Genomic DNA, 22,528 nt, shown 5'->3' on the forward strand with positions numbered 1-22,528 from the left:
TTCGCGTGTAACATGATGCACACACATGGTTTGCTGCAGTACTTAGATGTGGGAAATGGAAATGACCCCTTTCTGGCATGAATAGATTACTGGACCTCCAGAAAAGTCTTTGTGCTATTTTCCAAGTGAGATGTCAGACTTGGGGTTTGTATGGAATCCCTTCTAGGAATATTATAAAAATAGACAATAGACACCTTGGGAGTATAACTGGAACATGTTTAAATGTAATTCCGCCTCCAAATGTCTTTCAGTATGATGCTGTAGAAGCAATGGTACTTTCTGGGATTTTTAAAAATTAAATTAATTTAGAAATATTTCATTTAACACTCTTTTATTAGAGACCTGTAAGACATAATCTGAATCCCTTACAGTCTTTACTTAGTTGTGTTAACCAAACCAGATTGTCTCTTACCTCTACTGGCCTTGTGTGCTTTGGATACTTCAGCATGTCAACTGTTGTCATTTGCAGCAGCCTTCTTCCATTCATGTATAATTCTGCAATTTTTTTAAAAACAAACAAACAAACAAAAGAAGCAGAGTTTACACAAGTTGCTACCAGTGTTGATAGGGTCTTCATAAATAAATGTAAGCTTAATATTTCACTTTCACCCCTAAATTTGGATAAACGTGTTTTCTTGCATATTGTTTGGTTTGAGAGGTGAGCACTGCTTGCTTTTTGTTTGTGGTAGTCAGTCACTGGCTTTTTGCCCAGTGTCAGTCTTTGGTCTATAAACTTCTCAACAAAACTTCTATGTGAAAGCAGAAGATTGACTAAAAATGCATTTCCAGTTCTGTTTCAACACCAACTGAAGTTGCTCAGATTTTCATCTGCTTGAGAGATTTAATGAAATTATTTTTCTTCATTAGTTTTGTACTTTATTTGTGTATATGTCCTGAATTTCAGACATAAGTTACTGTGACATGTATCCTCTGAGATTTTTCATCTGGAAAGAAAGTAAAAGCTGGAAAGATTTAGATTTTTTTTTTTTTAATGGTAAGAATCTGTATAAATTTGGAGTTGTGCCATAAAAACACCTTCAGTAGTTTTAACATGAGAGTTAATAGTTTCTGAGAAGGGTCATGTAGTGCCAGGCTGAATTGGGCTGTTTTCATAAAGGATGAATCAGGAGCATTATTTGGATGTTGTGAATCATCGGCTGGATGTTCTAAAAACTGTATAGTTTCCATCATCTCAGTTCAGTTGCAGTATCCAAAAGTAGATCACTTTATAAAGCAGTTATGGTTCCCATGACACCTTTGTGTTTGCCAAGAACATATTTACAAAATCCAGACATTTAAAACCAGAGAAACGTGACTAGCTAAGGACATCATAAAAGCCTGCTGCCCACATAAATTAGAGGGAGATTGGGTGAAATCCTGACAAAATGCTCATTTCAATTTTAGCTCAGAATTTTGGTTGTTAATCCTAGCAAATGAAACAAAAACAGTAAATCGCAAAACAACAAGCCACCTCTCCTTTTGCAGAACGTGGGAGATGTCAGTGTGTGTTGCCTGGAATAACAAAGTGCCAGATACTTCATGTGCCTCTTGATGGTCTTGTGTGCGTCACTGGAGTCCAAGCAGCCTTTTGGCACTGTGATGGTGTCCTTTTGGAAAAGATACCTGGTCACTGCTCTTTGCATTGTCTTTCTCTTTTCCTCATTATTTGAATTATTTATGTTTTTTAATACAGCCTTCCACCTTCCTTTTGCTCTTGATCCTTTCAGCTGAGTGGTTACAGATCTCTCCTGCAGTGCTCACACACACCTTCCACAGACAGCTGAAACAGATCTCAGTGCTACAGATACGTGTCCATCCATAGCAAAAAACCTGTTTTGGGACAGCACCGGCTGTATGTGAGGAACTCCAGGTATCTTCCCTTTCTGATGACAGCTTTGCCATTACAACAGCAGAAGAGCCGAGCGTGACTCCTGCGGAGGCCTGCCATGGAGGTGGGCTGCTCCCTAACTCAGTACCTCCTTGGGCCTTATGTGCCCCTTGAATTCTTGCAAGCCCCAGTTACCATAATTTTCATGCCTTGTGGCTTACTGCAGAGACTAGACTCCATATATAATTTTCATCTCTGTTTGAGCGTGGTTGGTGTTCCTCAGGTCCCCTTGGAGGGTCGCAGCAGGTGGTGAACAGTGAAACCACTTCCAGTGCTGGCCTGTGCTGAAGAGTACCTTCAGGTGCTCATCTTCTGCTGGTTTCCTCATCTGAAGTAACTGTTGAGTCTAGCATATAGCAAAAAAACGTGCTTTCTTTACAACAGGAACTATAAGACAAGTAATAGCAAGGGAGTGAGGCTTTACACACTTGTATGAGCCACCTCCATAAGTAATTGCTTCCAGATCCTTCGTGAGAACTGCTCGTGTCTGTGTCCATCTGTCATTCCTATTGCACACTTAATCACTTCCCTGCCATGCATCTGTAATGACAATATGAACTCTCTGATTGCAGCTAAGCAGCAGGAGTCCTGGAAATGGAGAAGTCTGTCCTTTGTTCCTCTGCTATTTTACTATGTTTGTTTTTAAAGCTAAATAACTGAATCACAAGGGAAGTTGACGACTAGGCTGTCTGCAGCCTGATACAGTGATTTTCTGATAATTCCCTTGACTCTCTACTCTTGATGGTTACTGCTAGTCTTGCGTCAGGGTGAAAGGGATGGTAAATGGGAGGCAGATGGGAAAGGAATGGAGGGGAGAGCTGCTGCTTGCTCAGGGGCTTCGGGCTGCAACCCACCCAGCTCCACTCGGTGCACTTTTGGTATTTGGCCTTTTGAGGGCAGACTGTTTCCATAGTGTCAGCCTCGGTGGCCAGAAATGATGGGGGATATGAATCAAGTGTCTCTGGCCTGTAATAACTGTCTTTCTGCTTGTGATACTAAGATACCCATTTAAAATGAATTGTTGTTTTGAGCATTATATTGACAGCAGTGCAGTATGAAGCTAACGATTTTTCCTAGATAAGGGTTTTGACATAATGTTTGAAAGTGCCTTTAGATTGACCACCCAAGTTGTGTATCTGCTCCAAAGACAATTTTGACTGCAGCTTCTTCATGAATCTCATTCTAGGTGAGGATTTAACCCTTCACTGATGTCTTGCAATGCTGTTGCTCTGCATCTGTAAACACCATTGAGGGGGATGGAATTTAAAGTTCTGCTTTTTATTTTTGGGTGGTTGGTTCACTTCAGTGCACCATTTTGTCATTTTCAGTTTGTCCTGCAGTAGTAAAGATGGGTCTCATTAGCTAGTTATGCTAAGTGCTGCACTAACCTGCCAGGCGCCCTCGTTATCTGTGCCGGTGGTGGAACGGGCTGTTGAAATATGGCAGCCTTGCTTCAGCTGTTTTTGGTGGGAGGTCTCTGTGGTGAAGGAGCTCCAGAGAGAAAGTCCAGGTAAGGCCAGGCAGGTGGATAAACTAGAGCTGCTTAAAGATGGGATGGCAGAGGAACAGTGAGGGATTTTTTTGATGGCAGTTTGCAGAGAAGTGGGCACTTCTGGTACTGTAGTGCCTGGGTCTCTTTACGTATTTAACCCATGCCAGCCTGTGTGAAGAAAACCCCAAACCCTCCTGTGCCCGTCCTGGTCCCATGTGTTTGTTGCCCATCAGTGAAGCTGTGGAGGAATTATATATAAAACCCAAAGTGCTCCTGTTAGTAACCTGTCTCAGTGGGGAAGTGAGGAGCAATTTTGCTGTTATTTTTGAATTGTCTTCTCCTGCAGTCACACGGGAAAAGCTTTTCTCACCATGCAGCAAAGAAAATGTAGGAAATGTTCCTTTTTCTTTTTTTTTTTTTTATTCAGGTCCATCTAATCAGCTCCACCTACACAGTAGTGGTGTAGCCAGTTCTCACATGCTTCCTAATAGCCATCTGCCTGTGCAATTAATGGCTTATCTATTTTTGCCATAACTTGGAGGAAAAGACCGAACAAGAGCTTCCAGTATTTGCTTAAAATATCTGAAGTGTCTGTGTGGATGCTCTGGGATGGATACCCAGCGCTGGCTACAAACAATCCCCACTTTTCCGTGGTATAAATTATTACAGAGCAACTGGCCTTTTCCATTATGCCCTTCAAACAGGGCAGGTTTCCCACCTGCCGTGAGAAAAATTAACAGCTGTGGCAACGTAATATTCCCAAAATGCTTGCTTCCAAGAGCTGAACGCAAGGCTTTTGATGTTGGCTTGAGAGGTACAATGGCTGGCATCCTGGCTTCCCCACCGGTGTGTTCAGTGGGTGGAGAGAGATGCAGAAAACAGGTCTGGAACAAAGTACTTCCAGATCTGCTTAAGAAACAGCGTGGAGGTGTTTAGCGGATCGCCAAAGTAAACTTTGTGTCAACAACAAATATTTCCCAAGACAACAAATAAAGATGTGTGCAAGTTTTCCATAGCAGCTCTAGCAGCTGATGGGGCAGGGCTCGGCATTAAGCAGGCTGGGGCCAGGGAGGGAATGGAAGCACCTGCTGAGCTGCCGGTGCTTAACAGCCTTAAGTCCTGTCTCATCGTTGCATGGATGTGTCCATCTGGAGGAAGACCAGTCCGTCTCCCTGTCAGCCTCCTTTTACTCCCATGCATTAAGAAAAATATGTTCCTACTCCCATGGCTCTTTTGTGACCCAGCCGATGCGCTCTTTTGTGCTGCGGTGCCTCCAAAAGTGGGGTGACTGTGCATGAGCACCTGGAGAGCCACAACGGGACTGTTGGTGGTGAAATGAAACCATAGCTGAATTAGACAGCCTGGCTGTAAAAGTGGGGTTGAGCTTGGATCTGATTACCAGAGTGTTGCAAGATGCAAGGTAAGTTAAAACTAAAGGATGTGAAAGCAAGGCGAGAAAGCTGACCTAGCCGATGGCGGTGCTAGAGGGGAGGATGCCGAATCGTGTCTCTCAAGAGAGAAGGGGAGAGAACATAACCACCATCCTGCTTATTTAGTTGGGACATAGTGTTGCAGCTAACTGAGCTCACCTCAAACTGTGATGTGCAGGAGCTGGAGCTCCAGAAAATGGTGTTGGGATTCTCCTAACTTGATTTAGCTTCATCTTGAAGACAACTGTGTTGCTATTCCTATTGCTACACTATTACTAACTATATTGTTATATTATTAGCATATCAGACTGTCCTTTTCAGTCGAGTGAAGTCTAATCAGAGGATCCAGTAGTGCTCACTTAGAGCTCAAGACCTCACAGCAAGAGATGTGCTGGTGACGGGGCTGCCTTTCCCCAGTGCCACCCCCTGCCTGGGGGGGCTTTGGAGCCCTGAAAATACCTGCCAGGGTTAAAGAACAGAGTGATAGCTTAGTGTGACTTAGCCTGGGTGACAACATCTTAACCTTTCCTTTTTATCTTTGTCACAGGCATCCTGTAATGTCAAGCAAGTGTAACAGGGAAAAGCAGCACAGGGAGAAGCTGTGCAGGAGCAGTGAAAGGTTGCAGTGAAATTTCCCCATCCGCCTTGTCCCAGCTCTAGTCTTTGGGTGTTTTAATATGTGAGGAGATTCCTGTGGGTGGGAATGCAAAATGTATGTTCATGTGGAGTTAGGATTGGTGTGTGGCTGCATGTAAGAGGAGTTTTGGCTCCAGGGTTATGTTTTCATTACATGAGATTTGTGCTGTAGGAGATTTCAGGAAAGAAATCGATGTTCCTGCAATTGAGAAAAGTCCCACTGGTAGCAGAGTGGCACTCTCGCTATCTCTGGGCTTGCCTGTCCTGAGTACCTGCCAGGAGTTAGGGGTCCAAGGCAGGACACGTCCTTCTTGCAAAAGCCACATATATATAAAGCAGAGACACCTATTGGAGATGCTGGTGTCCCAATATTCAAACACCCCTACACCCAGTTTGCACTAGGGATTTGAACTCCAGGTTTCCACTCCCAGGGGGGACACTTTTCCCATGGTGTTGTAGAAAGAAGTGGGATGTGAACTCTCCTGCTAAAGCATTTCTACTGTTCTTAAATTGCTCAGAAGCTTTGGCTGTTGTTGAGTCAGCGAGGGAGGATGCAGTCATCCCTGCACAGCTTATCAGTGGTGTAAGACACGAGTCTCTGCCCCATGGAAGCTGTAAGTGCTGTGAAGAAGTGGGTGAGACTGTGTAGGAGTGTGTTTGGGAGCTCCCACAGGGCAGCACCCCCAGGACTGCAAGCATGAACAGGAGCCCCAGAGAGGTCTGGGATTTCCTATGGTTTTCGGAGTCCTGAATTAAAACCAGAGACAGTCCCATTACGTGTAATAAGATTTCAGGGACTCGAAGATTAAGCCAGGTGGTATTTTTTTTAATGCAAGACATGCTAAGCACATAAAATATTGAGAGCAGCCATTCCCATGCTCTTTTGCATGCTGAACTCTCCCCTCAGCATGATCTTCCTTACCCCTGTGGTCTTCCTCATGCCCATGGCCCTCCTCATCCCCACATACTCTTTCAAAGCAGCAACTTCGCTTTGTTCTCACCCCTTTGTACTCCTCCTCTATTGGAAACTGCCATCACCAAAGTGAGCACGTTGCTCTTACTAATAGCAAAGTAATCAATTTGAGTCACTGTATACATTAGTAATGGCCATGTAATTCTAGTGCAAATTAGGTTTGGGCAGGCTGCGAAGCCCGAGACATCTCGTCTTCCTGAGCAGAGCTTGGATTTACTGTCCTCTGGGGAAGGCCATAGCGAAATGCCCCCCTACCCCCCTCACAAATCCTTCCTTGATTGGATACAGTATGGTCGTCTGATTAAAATTGTGCAGTGGTTCAGAAAATGATTTTCAGCCAGTGCTTCACAGTAAATTACTTTCTTTTTTTTTTTTTTTCCCCCCCCAAGACAACAAGTACAGATGGACACTGAAACGAGAAGCTCAAGAAAAGCAAGATGCCAGCAAGGCGAAGATGGAGAGGGGTCAGAGTAGCACCTGGCAGCAGTGACACCCTGCAACAGGCCATCCCCAGTGCGCAGACGTGCATCTCCCACAAGCCCAAAACCTGGCACCCATTCCCATGGTGATGCTGCCCACTTAACACCCAGATGCCTTTTCCCACCGAGTCAGACCCCTGGCAGAGTTTCCCAGTGCCATGGGTAGGCAAGGAGCATCTCCTGCAGGCAAATATCCCGGTACCCACTGCTGTACCCCCACACAGGGTGTCCCATTCCTGACGTGCCTTGTCTGTGCCTGTCACTTAGGGACATAGATGGGAGGAGCAGACCAAGTGCCCTCCTGCCACCCTCCCTTCCACCCCGATGGCCACTGCTGCCTCTGGGGCAAGGAAAACCCCAGAGCTATATGCCCACCGATGCTGACCATGCAGCGTTTTCCAGTCCTGGGTGTTAAAACCACCCACTTCATGCTGAATGGTCACTGAAGGAAATGCACAACTTTCCCCATGGAATGGGGTCTCCTGTTATCCACATGAGCATCCCAATGACACCTGGAGACCCGTCTGTCCCTAATGCCTGATCCTGCACTAGCTCACTCATCCAAAATGCTGTTGATACTCTTCTGCACAGGGAGACCTGCCAGCTCCATTCCATCTTGCCACAAGGGCTTGGCAAGGAAGAATGCGTCTTCCAAGATGAGTCCAAGATGAATCTCCCATTTCTTGGGTTGCCCAAAGGAGGGTCAGGAGGTGCACCACCCTGCCAGAGCTTCTAAACATCTTGAGCATCTACTTGCAGGAAGGTGTCTGCTTGTGACTCTGGCGATGGCAATACTGCCCCAATTTCAGCATGTTCAAGCCTTGACAAGGAGTGAGATTTAAGCACGCAGCAATCAGCCCTTCCTGGTGGCCTTTCATGGACCTTGTGCCCAATTCATTGGTGCCCATCTCATCGGTGACCATCCTGTGCACTGGGTGCTGGACTGGGTGTCCAGGCATTGGGCACTCAGCAGTGGGCACATCTGGACTGAGCCTTGCTCTCAGCAGCTCCCACTCCATGGGAGGAGGCTGTGTCTGTGTAAGGAGGTAGGATAAGGAATAATAATAGTATAAAAAATAATCCATGTAAATGCTGCAGCAGATGTGTGCCTGAGAAGGAGTGTTTGGTGGTGGGGAAAAGGGAGATGGGATTTTTTTAATTAGAGCTGGATAATTGGTTGACTCTGTGCTCATATGTCAATTCATCTATGTGTCATTTGAAGTGTCTTTCAACAAGTGGTATGGCATTGCTTATAGGTGGTCATACACTGAGTTGAAGGTCTGAATTTATTATCTTTTTCTGTTTGTTTTCCTGGAGGGATTGTGGCAGCCTGGGGGAGTGGACAACAACAGGCAATAAACAGCTTTATGTACGCTATATTTAAGATGTATGTTTGTCCAAAAAAATGTAAAACTGATTTCCTCCCTTTTGAAAAAAAAAATTTAAACGCTAACTAGAAGTCTATCAATGGTAATGAACCACCTGACTCTTTAACAACCTTGGAAGTAGAAGAAAATTTGCACATGGTGCCAACAAGTGGAGAATCTTTGTCACAACCAATACCAACTTCCCACCTTTGCTGTGGCACAAGCTCTCTCCACTTTGTATTTGCTCCATGAGAAATGGGTAGTGTGGGGGAGGGAAGGGCTGATTATTAAATTAAGAAAATATGTTTCACAGGGTATTGGCACTGAGCTGGAAAGGAGTGGCTCAGTTGCCCACTCCCTCTCCCAGTCCCCGCAGGATCGTTCCTCACTGGGGATGATTAGTGCCTTCGTCCATCCAGTTTGAAATGTCACATTTCCTGCTGCAATTAAAAGGAGCTTTTATCTGCGGGATGTATGTGTGTGTGTCTGAGGGGGTGTTTTCATTCCCACCAGGTGAATGTTTTAGTAAGCAACGACCAACACATAACACAAATACTTGAAAAGAAACATTTTACTATTACTAACGACTATTATTGCAGCTTTCACAACCTTCCAGAGATCCCTGGGAACTTGAAAGAAGGAGTGGGCTTATAAAAGGAGTCGTGATCTTGTTTTTAAGTTGGAGCACAGGAGAGAGGTGTTTTCAGTGTGCTCAGTTCCCAAAAGGAGCTGCTTTCACTCTTGCAGGGCTTGCCAATGCCAGCCCACTGGGACCCAACAGCCACGGTTGCTCAGCCCCTCCTGAGACCACCTCTAGGCAGCTGGCAGAAAGGTCCACCACATTTTAGTGGAAGTAAGGCAAAACATGCCAGGGGGCACATGCTACAGGTGAAATGCTCCATGGTAATACACTAGCTCTGTGCCCTGCTCTGAGGGTGCTCAGCATCCCTTCGCTGGAGGGGGTTGAGCCCAGGCAGTGGGGCTGCCTGAGCTGGGCCGTGGGCTAGAGATTCTGCTTCTGGAGACTCCAAGGCAGCAGAAAGCATGCTAGGAAAGTGCATGGTCCAAGGATAGGGCTTGGGTGTGGGGCTGGCAGCATCTGGGCTGTGAAACATTTGGCGCAGTTTCTGTCACAGACTTGGCCTTTGCCATTTAGCACTCTTCTGTAAGACACCTAGGCATAGGTAGGGTGATGACATGGGCTGGGGACTTTTCTCCCTGAGAAATCTGGGTAAAAGCAGCCAGTTTGGTGGAGGGAAGAAACACATTCATGCAAGCAACTCTGTATTGTTTGTAATAACCAGGCCTCACACTATTTAATTTACTCATACAGACATATCTGAACATGCCTTGAAGGTTATGAAAGAACAGTCCTGCTTGAAGTTTTTATCCTAAATATGAAGCCCCTGTGATTCTGATTTGACAATGTATCTGCAAACATAGGATGAAATTTTTAGTTCTATTAGCTATCAAGTAGACTCACTCTTTTTAATGGAGCAGAGTATACCTCCAAATGAGCCAACACAGCAGGTCTTGACTATGACGTAAAATTTAACAGGATTTTGCTTCCTACATCTTGTGTGTGTATGAGAAGATGAGGTTCATACCTAAATGATTGACTTAAGAGTTTTCAGGTATGATCCCACAAACCCTTATTCACACAAATAGTTACTTCAAAGGGGGCTCTTCATAAAAAGGAAATTTGCCTCTTTAGAGTTGAGAAGGGAGAAAATGAAAACATTGAGTCAGTCACCCACCTATATTATTTGGGGTATACAGTATAAGCACTAATATATTGGGCTTGGAGGCCAAGACTTTCAAAATTAGATGCCTAATACTAAATCTCTTCATCTATATTTGGATGTAAAAAGCCCTGAGGCATCAGGATACCTGACTTTGGGTATATGAAGGGGTTGCTGACCTTCAGAACATTTTTTGGGGTGAAAGTTCAGTATTCTGTGAAAGGGAGATCTAAGAAAGTGCTCATGGTTTTACAGTTACAGTACTCCAGCCTGCTGTTGTTCTTTGGGCATTTGTACTTTTAAGCACTTTTTACAGGGTAAATTAGATCTGCACTCATGGTCAGTTGTGCCACCTTACCTTCTTCATGTTTTTTGTCTCCATCTCTGGCCAATGGTGCTACATCTCGCCCAAGCTGGTTTTCAACTGCTAGCACCATCCTGGTTTTGAGTCCTGTTAGTGCTGGCTTTAGTAGGCACTACAAAACAGGAGTGTAGGGACAGAGCAAGATCAACACGTGGAGCCCCAACTTGGGATGTTGCCTTGATGTTTGAGTCCCCAGAGCTCTTATCATCAAATATCTAATGTCAAAGTGATGTCTCGGTGATAAAACATCATCAGCTTCTTCTGTTGTGTCATACGTCTCAGGGATGCCTAAACATCCTGGGTTTTGTCAATAATTTGACAATCACTCCTGCTCACCTGTGGCTGTTCCATAACATCAGCTGCATCATGAAGGTCAGAAACCTTGTACAGAGAAAACCTATTCTGGTTTTGGGTTAGATGCTGTTCGGCTAGCAAGGAAGAAGTGCACTTGCTGTAGGAGTGTCCATGCTGCTGCTGCACATGGCCTGAGGACAGTTGCTGCATCCTCCACTCCGTGATCTCGAGCTCAGTAAAAACCAAAATTTGAAGCCTCCCAAGAGGAGACTTAAAAGCCATCTGGCACACTGAGATAAATACCCCAATCTGACTTTCAGGAGGCACTCTGAGAGATCAGGTCCTCACTCTCCTACCTCAGACCTAAAATAATTAGAAGCCACCTTATGTAGACTCCATTAGTTTGTCATCAGTCTTAGTGATAATGGAGACTGAAGTGGTTCTGCTATTGATCTGATATTTATTTTAAAATGTGCTTACGATCTAATTTTAAGCATTGACATATGCAAATTCTGCCCTTGGTTTTCAGAAGAAAGTCAAAGAAAAAGAGGATGAGGAAGAACATAATGAGAAAGGAAATTCCTGAGGAGGACTCACAGCAAAGGGTGCAGATATCATGGGTCTACCAGCAATCGTAACTCTCTTGCCTTATAGCCACTTCACTTCAGAGCACGGAATGAAAGCTCAAAACTCAAAAGAAGACTTTTGTGTACAGATTAGCATCTTTTCTAAACCACTGTTATTCCACGTTACCTGACATGTGTCCATGTGTCCTACTACATGTGTTCTGTGTGTCCTACTACAAGTATCCTCACTCCATGGGGATATGTGTTGCCACTTTTGGGGTGATTTTACACAGTTCTCAAACAAGGCACTGGGCCATGGCCCGAGATGCCTGTGGCTTGCAGGTAGTCCCCCTCCCACTTTTCCCTCTACCTTACTGTTTTTCATGTACTGTTTCCTCTTCTGCTCTCGTTTCACTTGTTCTTCCCTTGTTCCTTGGTGTTCTGGCACTGCCTTCACCATGAAGTTCACAAGGTTTTGTCCACTTCAGACAGGGCTGATCTGCAGGGAAAAATTACTAGATTTTGAATATAGAAAAGAAAAAGCATGAAGCCCGACATGTTAGTAAGGGTCAGGCTTTAATTACCTAGCCATTATTGCATTACTCCAGATTAGAGGAAATATGACTAATGTTATGTCTGTGCTTCTGGCATATGACTGCTGTCAAATTCAGTAAGGGACTTATTAAACATCACAGAGGTGTGACTAAAGAAAATGATAAGCAGAATGTGGAAAATAGCAATCATGGTCCTATTGTGTGCGCTATGAATTTCTAATCTGGGGCAGTGGGGAATGTCTGTGGGGAAGAGCAGGAAGAAATTGCTGTATTTTGCCATCAAAGTTAGGCTTCAGAGAAAGCCAGCCTAACTATGAAGTGATGGGTGATCCTCTGGCCCAGGTGACCCCAGGGCGCTGCTAGGTCTTCTTTCATGGCCTTCCTGGGCACTGATCCCTGCTTCAAGCATGGCTTATTCCCTTTACAGGAGACAGTCATTGACTGAAAAACTCAGGAATGGTCCTGAGAGGAGACACCAGAGCGCAGGTCTGTGTGGCCAGCACTACAGTGTGATGGTCTAATTTTCCATCTCTCTGGCCTAGGTGTGGTGCATCTTGGGCATCCCAGCTCCAACTCCAAAGCTGGACATGGAGAAAGTCTGACTCTTGACATACCGACAGCCTGTGGGAGGGCTGGAATAGAGGAGCTGTAGGTTGGAGCCTGCTCTTACTGCTTAGAAACTCAGTCTCCCATTTGTCAAACTCACAGGGCACCCAATGCCAAAATGCACACATCCTGCACAGGCTGGGTGGTGACTCACTCAGTGGTGGTATTTTGGAGATCGGGAGCTCTACTTTGATGACACAAGAGAGTGCAAAGTGGCTGAAGGTGTCCGATGGGAGATCCAACCTCCAGGAGAGGCAGGACTTCAGGTACGCGTCTCTGCCTGGTGCCTCCCATCAGCTCCTGGCTTCACCTTCCAGAGGTACATCTCCTCCCGCTGAAGACACGTGGAGGTCCCTGATTTAGGCAGTCTGGATGATCCGAGCATAGCAAGACATGTATTTTTGCTGTCACTGTGCACATGTCAGTCACATAAGCAGGTGATCCGAATTGTGCTTTCAGCCTCCTGTGTCAAACTCTTCGAAGATGCACTTTTATGGGGGAATCAGCACCAAAGACTGCTCTGGAGACTCGGCCTGCTGTGAAGCATGCATTTATCTTCTTGGAAGAGGTATAATTGTTGAGCCAGATTTGCTGCTGATGTTAAAACTGCCCAAACTGTGGTGACCCCATTGGGCCCATGCCAGCCCATGCCAGCGTCAGTCGGCCCCATCTTCCTGTGTCTTCCCTTGCGTTACTGGCTCTGTCTTTAAAAAAAAGACATAATTGACAAGCGTTGGCCCGTCTTTTTGCATTAAACAATTAGAACAGCAAACACAGAGGACTTACATCACTTCTCCTTTCAATATCTAACATCAGTATCTTCCTCCCAAATGAGATTTTAACAGCTGTGTTGTTTCAAAATGTGGCACAGCACCATTAACAGCTTTCCAGAACAACTATATTACTTTTAAGTAGAGCATTACAGGGCTGAGTATCATTTCTTTCAGGGATGCAATTAGGTAGGTGATGGAGCGTGATGCCTGGTCAGGTAATTGATTAAGTGCTGGTCAGCTACTGCCCCATATTAATAGAATGATCAATGGTAATGATACAAGTTTATGAAAAGAAATGGAAATGAAGGAATAGTGGGTCTGAACTGGGTGCTCATTGGGTTTAACAGGCATTGCTGTGTGCTAATGAAGCCCTGTGAGAGAGAAAATCAAAGCTTGAGCTTAGCGCTCTGGTTACCTGCTTACCCTACCCCTGCTGCAGAGCTGCCTTGCCCAAACCTGCTTCATGCACAGACCGTCTGGGAGAGAGCAGGGCTGCATATACAGTGTGAGGATGTCCTGGTGGGCTATCTAGCCTGTATTCTCTTCAAGGTCCTCCAGGGAGGGAAGAAACCCTGACCTCTGCTGAGTGAGCCACACTGAACTCGAATTTATAATCAATGGAGAGATGTGTGTGCATCTACTCCCCCATGTTAGGGTTGGATGAGTACCATTTTATGTTCCACTGTCTCTGGTGACAGGATGTCCCTGTAAGCAGTGCTACAATCTCTATTTGTGATGTGCAGGGAGGTACTGCTCATTAGGTGCTCTTTGTGGACTTCCTAGGCAGGACTTCAAGTTTGCAGCACACCTGTAATACAGGTTATAATTTTCAAAACAAATGAACAGATGACAATCCTGTCTCAAGGTCAGATGTGGAGTCAATGAAACCCAGAAGTGCTGGCCCCATTATGAAGGCTTAGCCACTTGATTAAATTATTGCACTAATTTTTTTCCCTTTCCTTTTGTAATGCTGTTATTGCCTGCTTAATAAACAGCACGTATTAATGATCCATGAACATCTTCTAGAGAAATAAAATTAATTTGGAATTTCAATCTCTTGAAACTTTAAGCAAAATCCTAAAAGCAAAACCTTAAAGACACAAATTTCAATATAACCAAAGTTCTCAAAGCCATAACTCAGCTCCTGTCTGATCTGTAGGTGCCCCAAGGGTCTAAGTTTCTTTTGGTCTACATTTATCCCATCTTTTGGGGTTTATATTGAACAAGATATATTGCTCTAGCCTATCAAAAAAGCCCTAAACCTATATAGTAAAATATTGTATTTTAGATGGTTTCATGCACAGCAACACAATTGATCTGCAACTGTCCTCATCAGAATATGGATGACTGAGATCTGAAGAAGCCCATCAAGTCCTTCTTTTGCAGTATTATCAGTGCTGATCAGTGACAGTTCACACTGAAAGAGCCTGGTGGTGGCTGTAAAGCTGTTGTAAAAAATTCAAGAAACAGAACCCTCCCCAAATTTCTTTCAACTAAAGCCACGTAATGCATTTCACCCTGCTGTAATGATTAAGTGCATTGGCTGAATCATTAACATCAGTGTCCACAGTGGGACTCTTATTTTAGATATTAAACTTTTCTGCCAACCATACACTGTAAGTATGTCAGAGAGAGGGGAAACAAGAGCACAAACCTCAGCTCTGGAAAGTATATTCTTGTATGGCAGCAACTGTGTTTCTGTGATATTGCATGTATTTCGCTGAGTTTTATGGGTGGAAGGGAGATGAATCAGGCACATGTAACATGAGGAAAAAGAGAGCTACATTAAACCATAGATGGAATTTGAGACTGAGTCATGGGAACAGTTTATAGATCAGCAAGACAAATTTCAGAGGTTCAAGAGACATTGATCCAAATACTGTGCTTCCCTCTAAAAGTGTCTTGCTTGCAACCATTATAAATTGAATTATTTCTGATCAGGAAAAAATGGGAGGACATCTTCCCATATTGTTGATTTTGTACAATTTGCAAGAAATTTGAGCCCAAGTCTTGCTTGTAGTTTTCCTGTGCTTCTTGTGGAGATCCAACACGACTTTGTAGCCCTTTTCTTGTTTCTAGGCCTGAGTTTCATTTATGACCAATTTAAGGATCTTTAACATTGATGGAGTATTAAAAAAGAGATCTTAGCAGCAAGCTAAATGATGAAGTCCCTTATATAGTGCCTGGTTAAAAGATCTTCAGGTTTCAGGATCTGATGTGTCCGGACAAACAGTGAAGCAGAGAAGTTTCAACATTCATGTTACAAATCAAGACCCGTTAGTGGAGATGGGTACATTAGGAAGCTAATACCTTAGCAGAGATTCACAAAGCTTGAAGTCAGGGCTCCAGCCATAGACACTTCACTGCGGTCTCTTCCCACAAAGCTGTCCAGGGGTAGTGGTTGGGATAGAGAGGTTTCCTCCAGCTCTGTGAGAGTCTCGCATGGCTCTGGTCCAAACCAAAGCAGATATCCTCAATTTTGGTGCAGAGGGGCATATCTGGAGGACACAGGGAACATCTTTATCTGTTGTTATCTGTGGCTTTGGCCATGGCCTCTGGGAAATTTTGGCAATGCATTTGGAGGAATATGCCCACAGTAGAGAGAAGGACAAAGATTTGCTGGGTATTTCCAGCTTGGGTCTGCATGTGCTACTGATGACTGGCTTAATGCTCTAGCATGGATGCAGCCTGGTACTCCTTTTCTTTCTCCTATTTGTTTCCCAGCATTTTTCATGCTTATCTATATGCTTTTGAATACAGTTCTGTCATTTCACAAGCAAGGGGACTCTCGCGGCTTGCTATGAGGTTTTTACCAATTGGGACTTTCTGTGGAGGTCCTCTTGATGGGGCACTGGAAAATTAATGGTTCAAATCCCTCACACTGTAATGTGAGATGAAAGGGTCAGTACCCTGTGCCTTTCTATCTTATAAATACCCTCCGACTTCCAGCTTTACGGAGCGAGACAAAACAAGCTACTTGCTGGGCTGGCCCCCGCTTCAGACATCAGTTGATGGTCTTTCTCCTGACTTGAGGAGTAGCCTGAGAAGAGAGATTTCTGAAGTGAAAAGTGCCCTGTGATGAGATACGGGAGCCAGAGACACAAACTGCTCCTGAACTCCCAGCCTGTGGATAAGAAACTCTAACTGACACTTATGAGTGAGTGGGGAAAAAATGCCTTAAACCCATGTGACACTTATATAACCTCAGGCCTGGGATGTTTTTCTTAAAAAGGAAGGACGAGTATTGCCAGGGGCAGCTTTCATGATAAGAGCAAGCCAATAACCTCTGAAAATTGAGAGTTACTAAAAAACAAGCCTTCAGGAGAAGCCAGAACGTTCCACATCAGGCTTGTGCCCCTCTTGAGTGCAGCAGGGCATGGAGCTTGGGCAGCTGCTGGTGGCTCCCAAACCTGGCATAAGTCAAAGACCTGAGATGAACAAGGGTTTTGGGTGAAACAAGCAGGATTTTTGGTGGGGAGGATGATGAAGAGTGAGAGTACACAAAAAGAAGGGGAGGAGAGTGCCATGTTGGGAATGGGGGCTGACACTTTGGAGCAAAGGAGACCTGACTTTGCTTGGTGAGGTAGGCCTAAGGCAGTCAATTTTCTAGGAACTTCCTAAAACCAGCAGGCCCTCCTTACTCCTTGCAAGCCTTTAATTCCCCTCCAAGAAACAGAGAGGGAGAACACAGGAGGACTGGAGCAGATGACCTCCTGAGGTCCCTTTCCAACCTGAGTTTTCCTCTGAACCTACTGGGAGGGTATAAAGAAGTAGGTGCTTAGGAGCAACTGTTAATACTGCATCTTTGTAGATATAGAATATATGACGAAGTCAGGGAAGGGAGGTGGAGAGGATGATCACCATGGGCCACCTTTGAATGTAGACCTGTACACAGGTCTTTTGCTGGGTGATCTTTAAGAAGCTGCTGTCTGGTGGCCCATTAGCTGATGCTGGTGAGGTAAGTCTGGCATGCTGCACTCAGGAGGTAATGGCCAGGCTGAGCCCAACCTTGTCCAGCCAAACTTAGGCAATTTGGGCCAGGTATTGACAATGGAGGGAGTTTAGACCAGCCACCTACTTTAGATGTTTTCTCCCTAGTTTTGGGAGAGCAGTAGATGCCTCCAGAGGGGTGGCTTGGCACATCTTACCCAGGTGTAGGTGGATTCCAGCACTGGAGTTTGTCTCCCCTCAGAGTTTTGCTTTCCCCCTATCTCAAAGCAGAAATATTAGCACCACATTTGGCTTCTTCATTCCTCATCAAATCATGTGCTGCAGTCCCTCATGCTTCCCTAGGAGTGGAGGGCCCACAGTCCTTTTGCAAGCAACCTGAACCCATCTTCAAACCTGAATCCATCTTCAAATTCACCTGCTTGACTGCTCGGGTGACTCAGTGCTAAATCACTATTTATGTGCACTAGAGAGGTGTCTGGAGGCAAAACATGCAGCTGCGGAATCTAACAGACAGACTGAAAGAGGATGGGCCTTTATGCTTTCAGAAAAGTGTTTCCCCCACAAATACTTCTCCATAGTCCCATCTACTGATATTTAATACTAGTGGGTCCCAGCTTGCTCCAGACAAAAAAGACACCCCCGTGTAAAGAGACTATACAGGACTTGGGGTAAGTCTCATACAACTTGTAGGGCTTACCTCAGATACATTTCAATCTCAGTGTTAGAGTGCTGTGTACATGTTTTTTGCTGTCTTGAAATTACTTTCCTGCCCTGTCTCTATGTGTGCTGTCCTTTTTTGCAAACTGATACAAGGCGGCAGGAAAGCATGTATCCGTGAGTGTCTCCTGTGCAGTGACAGCTCTCTTCCTTTGTAAGCTACACCCTGAAAAGCCAAAGCTGCCTGACCCTGGCATCTGCATTTGAATCACTCTCCCATTCCTCCTCTAAATCCCCACCTGAGGTCAAGCTTTGAAAGAAAGGTCACTTCTATTTGAAGGCTGTTCAGAGAGAGACTGAATCACTTAATGATGAGTCATGTGAGAATTAAATTGATGCAAATGTTAATTTGACAACCTGAATATCTAGAGAGAGTTCAGCCAGACCACAGGATTTGTGCTAATGCAGCTGTGCTTCCGCTGGCCTGGAGGAGGTTTTGCAGCAGGTAAACATGGGGTGGGAGAAACATTGCTACACCAGAATTATCTTTTCTTCCCAGAGTCTGACTCATCGCAGGTATCTTGCAGGAGGGGAATACTCTGCAAAGAGCCTGTATGATCACTGTGTCACCGCCTGGCAGCACTCCTGATTAGTGACCTTGATTCTGGACTGTTGAATTTTTTGTTATCAGCATCAAGGGTGCTGGACACAACGCTGCCAGCTGACTTGCAGAGCGGCTGAACACTTCCAGCTCTCCTAATAAATCATTAGCTACTCCAGAACGATCACTGAAGTGTGCAAGGAAATAAGCAATTACCTCCTGCCCTAGAGGAGCAGATCCTGTCGAAAATAAGAAAGTGGCTGGGGATAACAATATAACTAGAGTAATTAAATGCTCTTTTATGTTTGTTAAATTCAGGATTATATTCATAATTTTATCCTCTTCCTCCCTCAAAGTAATTAACTTTGAGGCATCATTACTGGCATTGACCGACCTTCGCATCATTTGTGTGAGCACAGTCATGATGTTTTGCACCTGCTTTGCATGGACATGAAGGACTAGAGCAAATGTAATGAAAAGGAGAAATAGGATCTGTATTTGCCACATACAGTTGAAGGTCTTAAGGTTATGCAGCCAAGCTCACACAAGTGTGGAAATGCCAGAATTAAGGTTATCTCTATGGTGCTTGCAGCAGAACATCAAATGGATGCTAAGTCTTGTACAAATTTTTAAGAGAAATCTAGCTAAAGATAGGTTTCTTAACAAAATATAGCCATGTCAGTGTGCTACATCAAGTGACATTTGAAATGCCCTTTATTTTCAGATTATGATTTAATGCAGAAATAGGATGACTTGCTTTGTCAAAAGTAGAGTCCACTTGGAAAGTCTGAATTCCTTCTATCTTTAGAAGTGACCACTAAGCCTTGGGATCTTTGTTTGCCCTTTGTTAAGAGTAAAGTTCTGGGCTGCTACGTTTTTGGTATATTTTTCATTCTTTTTTTAATTGTCTCACAGCTCAGGAAGCAGTCAGAAAATATTTTCAAATAAGATTTATTAGATTACTTGAATACTTAATTAGGCAATTGCTATACTGTTCTTAATCATGTGTATTACTTCATTTGTTTCAACACTGGTTCACTTTGAATACCATTTCTGGGCATCATGATAGGCCTCCAATTAGTAAACAAGAGTTTAGAAGAACTTTAATGGGTAACATTTGTAATTATTAAATAAAACACAACCCCAGCTTCCTTAAAGATGACAAAAAGTTATCTTCTTTATGTATGTAAAGTTTGTCTTTATACATATAAATAACAATCTATATCTAACTTTTTTTTTTTTTCATTTGGGAACTGATAAACTGGTGAAGGTTAAACACAAGCAGTTCTAAACTTTGGCCCAGGAGGTGAACAATATTTCTGGAGTCTGTTCTGCCTGTTTTCCTTGTGGAAGCTGATTTATTTGCTCTGGAGCAGGCTGTGCTCACAGTATTTTCTGGCTGGAGTAGAAGTCCTGGGATTCCTATGGGAGAGACTGAACTCATCATACTTTCAAGGAAGAAATATTCAAGACAAATAATTTGGACAAAGCTGGAAGGAAGTACTAAGATAGAACTGAAATCTTTGATAATCAGCCAAGGGTAGGGGAAGTGTAAAATACCGAGGGACGAGATCTGCTCTTTTATTCAGCATCATCTCTCTGCAAATAGCACTAGTAACATTCCTGCAGGGCAGGCATGCTGGAGACAACTAAAGTTTAAATGCTTAATTTGCTTAAACAGGAAAATGGGAAGGAACAAAGTTTCTCAGCGTAAACAGAGATTTCATGTCTGTCAGGCTGATTTTGCCCCAGAGAAAAAAAAACAATCAGACAAACAGAACTTATGGGGTAAAATATCAAAACCAGAGAAGTAAAATTTTCCAGGCTCAACCAGTTTACTGATTTCCTTTCAGCAACATGTAGCTCATTTGCCACATTGCCAGCTACTATGGAGTTATTGTACATTGTAAAATAACTTGATGTTTGACTTGGTGCTCCCAGTACCAGCGACAAAACAGAGCAGAATTTGGCTTTCATTACAAAGTCTCACGCCAGATAAAGCCCAGCTGCTGTGGCTGAGTTGAAAGTATGAGAAAGTCCAGCTCTCCTGAAACCTAAATTCTCATCAACTATGAGGCAAAGAACTAAAACCGAATCAGCCCTGGGAAGAGCATCAGGGGAACGCATGAGTGCTAGGTGCAGTATGCTTCATTGTGATTTTTATCTGGCAGCAGGCATTCCTCCCCACTGGGACTCTCATTTATTTACACAGATGAAGGCTTAACTGGTTCGTGGAGGCTGAGGCTGAGGATGAGGGAAAGGTCAACGGCAGTGGGCAGCACTGCCATCCTTGCAACACCCACATGGCCCATGAGTTGGGGGGGCCCACCACTGCCCCACCAGGGATGCAGCACAGCCTGAGTCACATAGCAACATGCAAAACATCCAGCATCCAGTGCTGTGGTCACTTGTTTGTTTGCTATTGTCGTTGCCACTTTCTTCTTTTTAACTGAAGGGTTTTTTAAAATTTATTTTATTTTATTGGATCTTGCTAAGCCTTTGTAAGAGAGGAAAATATATGTGGGAGGAGCGAGGGGGATGTTATGGCACAGCTGCTGTTAGAGACGGGACTAATAGCCCAGAGATTTGATAAATAATTCTGTTTAATTTAAACCCTGGGAGCTTCTAATCGAATTGCATCACCTGTGGTTCTGCTGCTTTCTTCCACGCCAGAGAGAGGGAAGAAAAAAGCCTGACAGAAAACCCCGACCCTTGCTACAACCAGCTGTGAATGGAGGCTTTCCAAGCCTGAGCGAGCAGGTTGAAGTTGAAGGGAAGCCTGTTCTCTCTAATAGCCCTTTCCCCTGGAGAGCTGAGGGGATGGATGCTGCAGCCAAGGCGCCGTTTGAAGAAGCCTGGGCAGTTGGCCGAGGTTATCACAGGTTCCAAGTCAGCCAAATACACCAGAGGGGATGTAGAGTGGCAGCTTTGCCTTGCTTAGTGACAAAGCAGATAGCACGTGGTCCCCCAAAAAGCTCACTCCAAAGTCAAACACCAGCTTTTGAATTTCCTTCCATTGGGTCATGAGTAAAAAAAGCCTGGGGGTGAAAGGGAAAGAATATGCCTTGATGGTGATTATATGGATGAACTGTAAACATGGATGGGGCAATAACAGCCCAACCTAGAGCGATGAGGGCTACAGAGTATCTGATTTTAAAAGTTACTGCTCTTTTAAAGGGAAAAGCAGAGTTTTCAGCCAAAACGCTGATCTTTAAAGATCTTCTTCTTTACATAGGTTAAAACTGGGATCTGTGTCTCCAAAGTTTCATCTGCCTTGCTGCAATATTTTGAAAATACCTAGGGCCTCAGGCTTGGAAAGCGAAGCTTGGAAAGCAATGCTTGGAGAAGGCTGCTAATGACCTGGAAGATGACTGATATTTATCCTCACCGAATTGGCAGTAAATCTGAAAGGGATAACTGCATCTTGATTTTAGTACAAATTCTTTAGATTTCCAGCTCCTCAAATACAGGGTTAGATTCCTGCTGTGCAGACTGTACTGGACACACATCTTTTTTAGCTCTCAGTCATCCATGCGCAGCTCTGCTCAGGTGAGAAGGGGCAAGAGAGACATGGAGTGGTCCCAGAAGCAGATGCTGCTGCACAGCAGCCTTTGTCTCTTCTGTTCATGCTGTTCAGCATACTTTTCTCTCTGTTACTACTGAGAAGTGTCTCAGATGTAGCTGGGAGCAAAGCAGGCTGAAAGCAGTATAAGCTAAACCAGTAAAAGGCATCTTTATTTTGGATTAAAAACAAAAAAGGAGAGAAAAGTCTGCAGAGGGATTTAACTCTAGAGGGATCATACAACTAAAAAATGTTGCTGTTTGAGTCAGAGCTTCAAAATCTGGTAAAACTGGTCACAGTGAAGGGAATGATGTGAGAAATGCAGAGGGATCATATAGGAAAGGGGACAAATTTGCAGAGATGGCTATGCATCGAGGGGCCAAGGAAACTCATTGAAGGGCTAAGAGCATGCACGCCAAAGCAAATTCAGTGCTGGCTGGGCGAACAACACATGACGTAGACCTTTTGGGGCACAGGAAGGAAAATCAGCAGGAATTACAGCATGCAGCATGTTTTTCTGAGCTCAGCTTTTGGTAAGCATCAATGGGATCAGGATCAGCCCAGTGGCCTGAGGCAGCGCACCGGGAATTACT

Source organism: Strix uralensis, chromosome 1 (assembly GCF_047716275.1).
Source record: "Strix uralensis isolate ZFMK-TIS-50842 chromosome 1, bStrUra1, whole genome shotgun sequence".
NCBI lineage: Eukaryota > Metazoa > Chordata > Aves > Strigiformes > Strigidae > Strix > Strix uralensis.